Raw genomic sequence first — 3,498 nt, 5'->3', positions numbered from 1 at the left:
TTTCTGGTGTTAAACGCCAGCCAGATGCCTATTTCTGGCGTTTAACGCCAGCCAGATGCCAGACAGCCCTTTCTGGCGTTAAACGCCCAGAGTGCTGCCCATTCTGGCGTTTAACGCCCAGAATACTGCCAGGCTGGGCGTTAAACGCCCATTCTGCTATCCTCCAGTAAGCCTGTCCTCCAGGGTGTGCTATTTTTAATGCTATTTTTCATTCTGTTTTTGATTTTTCAGTTGTTTTTGTGACTTCACATGATCATCAACCTAAAGAAAACACAAAATAGCAATGGAAAATAAATAAATATAATTAAATAATATTGGGTTGCCTCCCAACAAGCGCTTCTTTAATGTTAGTAGCTTGACAGTGAAGCTCTTAGAGAGCTTCACAAAGACTCAAAGCTTGATATTGGCCTTCCAACACCAAACTTAGAAGTTGAGTGTGGGGGCTCTATTTGACTCTGTATTGAGAGAAGCTTTTCATGCTTCCTCTCCATCGTTACAGAAGAGGATCCTTGAGCCTTAAACACAAGGTAGTCCTCATTCAATTGAAGGACTAACTCTCCTCTGTCCACATCAATCACAGCTCTTGCTGTGGCTAGGAAGGGTCTTCCTAGGATGATGGATTCATCTTCATCCTTCCCAGTATCTAGGATTATGGAGTCAGCAGGGATGTAATAGCCTTCAACCTTTACTAAGATATCATCTACAAGTCCTTAAGCCCGTTTCCTTGAATTGTCTGCCATCTCTAGTAAAATTTTAGCAGCTTGTACCTCAAAGATCCCTAGTTTCTCCATTACAGAGAGGAGCATGAGGTTTATACTTGATCCCAGGTCACACAGAGCCTTCACAAAGGTCATGGTGCCTATGGTACAAGGTATTAAGAACTTTCCAGGATCCTGTTTCTTCTGAGGTAATTTCAGTTGAACCAGATCACTTAGTTCATTGATGAGCAATGGGGTTCATCCTCCCAAGTCTCATTACCAAATAACTTGACATTCAGCTTCATAATTGCTCCTAGATATTGAGCAACTTGCTCTTCAATAATATCTTCATCTTCTTTAGAGGAAGAATACTCATCAGAGCTCATGAATGGCAACAGTAAGTTCAGTGGAATCTCTATGGTCTCTGTATGAGCCTCAGATTCCCTTGGTTCCTCATTAGGGAACTCCTTGGAGGCTAGTGGACGTCCATTGAGGTCTTCCTCACTGAAAATCACTGCCTTTCCCTCCTCCATGCATTCGGCCATGTTGGTTATATTTATGGCCTTGCACTCTCTTTTTGGATTCTCTTCTGTATTGCTTGTGAGAGTACTAGGAGGGAGTTCAGTAACTCTTTTACTCAGCTGGCCCACTTGTGCCTCCAAATTTCTAATGTAGGACCTTGCTTCAGTTATGAAACTGAGAGTGGTCTTAGATAGATCAGAGACTACAGTTGCTAAGTCAGAGTGGCTCTGCTTAGAATTCTCTGTCTGTTGCTGAGAAGATGATGGAAAAGGTTTGCTATTGCCAAACCTGTTTCTTCCACCATTATTATTAATGAAGCCTTGATTGGTCTTCTGTTGATCCTTCCATGAGAAATTTGGATGATTTCTCCATGAAGGATTATAGGTGTTTCCATAGGATTCTCCCATGTAATTCACCTCTTCCATTGCAGGATTCTCAGGATCATAAGCTTCTTCTTCAGAGGAAGCTTCCTTAGTACTGCCTGATGCAGCTTGCATTCCAGACAGACTCTGAGAAATCATATTGACTTTCTGAGTCAATATTTTATTTCTGAGCCAATATGGCATTCAGAGTATCAATCTCCAGAACTCCTTTTTTCTGAGTTGTCCCATTATTCACAGGATTTCTTTCAGAAGTATACATGAATTGGTTATTTGCAACCATTTCAATGAGTTCCTGGGCTTCTTCAGGCGTCTTCTTCAGATGAAGAGATCCACCAGCAGAGTTGTCCAATGACATCTTGGACAATTCAGACAGACCATCATAGAATATGCGTATGATGCTCCATTCTGAAAGCATGCCAGAAGGACACCTTCTGATCAATTGTTTGTATCTTTCCCAAGCTTCATAGAGGGATTCACCTTCCTTCTGTCTGAAGGTTTGGACTTCCACTCTAAGCTTGCTCAACTTTTGAGGTGGAAAAAATTTGGCCAAGAAGGCATTGACCAACTTTTCCCAAGAGTTCAGGCTATCTTTAGGTTGTGAGTCCAACCATATCCTAGCTCTGTCTCTTATAGCAAAGGGAAAAAGCATAAGTCTATAGACCTCAGGATTAATCCCATTGGTCTTAACAGTGTCACAGATTTGCGAGAATTCAGCTAAGAACTGATGAGGATCTTCCAATGGAAGTCAATAAAACTTGCAATTCTGCTACATCAGAGAAACTAATTGAGGCTTAAGCTCAAAGTTTTTTGCTCCAATTGCAAGAATTGAGATGCTCCTTCCACAGAAGTCAGAAGATGGTGCAATAAAGTCACCAAGCATCTTCCTTGCATCTCCACCATTGTTGTTGGGTTCGGCCATGTCTTCTTCTTTTTTGAAAAATTCTGTCAGATCCTCTCCAGAGTGTTGTGCTTCAGCTTCTCTTAGCTTCCTCTTTAGAGTCTTTTTAGGTTCCGGATTAGCTTCAACAAGAATGTTCTTATCCTTGCTCCTGCTCATATGAAAAAGAAGGGAACAGAAAAAAGAAGTGGAATCCTCTATGTCACAGTATAGAGATTTCTTATGTGAGTAGAAGAAGAGAAGAATAGAAGAATGAGAAGAGAGAAATTTGAACACAGAGGGGGAGAGAGGGTTCAAATTTTAAGAAGAATAGAAGTGTTAGTGATTAAATAAATAAATAGAAAGAGATGAGAGAGAGGGAAAATTCGAAATTTAAATTAAAATAAAAGAAAAATATTTTTGTTTTTATTTTAATTATTGGTTAGTATTCGAAAATTAAAAAAAAGAAATAAAATAAAATTTGAAAATTAAATAAATTACTTAATTAAAAAGATTTTTGAAAAAGTGGTTAGTGATTTTCGAAAATTGGAGAGAGAAAAGTAGTTAGGTGATTTTGAAAAAGATATGATTGAAATAGTAAACTTTTAAAATCAAACAAAAAAAGTTAAGTGGTTAATTGAAAAAGATTTGAAAATCAATTTTGAAAAGATAAGAAGTTAGAAAATATTTTGAAATTGATTTTGAAAGGATATGATTTGAAATTTATTTTGAAAAATATTTGAAAAGGAAATTAAAAAGATTTGATTTTGAAAATTAAAGTTGATTACTTGACTAACAAAAAACTAAAAGATATGATTCTAGAATTTAAAGATTGATCCTTTCTTAATAGGCAAGTAACAATTTAAAATTTTTGAATCAAAATATTAATTGTTAGCATTAATTTCGAAAATATGAAATAAAAATAAGAAAAAGATTTTGAAAATCAATTTTTAAAATTTTTCGAAAAACATGAAAGGAAATTGAAAAAAGATTTGATTTTGAAAAAGATTTGAAAAAG

General features: G+C 36.8%; 1 non-coding gene across 1 annotated transcript; it reads left to right on the top strand.

Moving 5' to 3' along the window:
- The first annotated feature begins 2,016 nt into the window (after positions 1 to 2,016).
- LOC148550768 (small nucleolar RNA R71) lies at positions 2,017 to 2,120 on the top strand. The gene has a single exon (XR_015893438.1). It is a non-coding gene; the product is annotated as a small nucleolar RNA R71 (small nucleolar RNA).
- Positions 2,121 to 3,498: the final 1,378 nt, after the last annotated feature.

This window comes from Arachis ipaensis, chromosome B7 (assembly GCF_059453495.1).
Source record: "Arachis ipaensis isolate K30076 ecotype BB chromosome B7, ASM5945349v1, whole genome shotgun sequence".
Taxonomy (NCBI): Eukaryota; Viridiplantae; Streptophyta; class Magnoliopsida; order Fabales; family Fabaceae; genus Arachis; species Arachis ipaensis.
The sequence above is the reverse complement of the archived record's forward strand: the minus strand, read 5'-3'. Positions and strand labels throughout refer to the sequence as shown.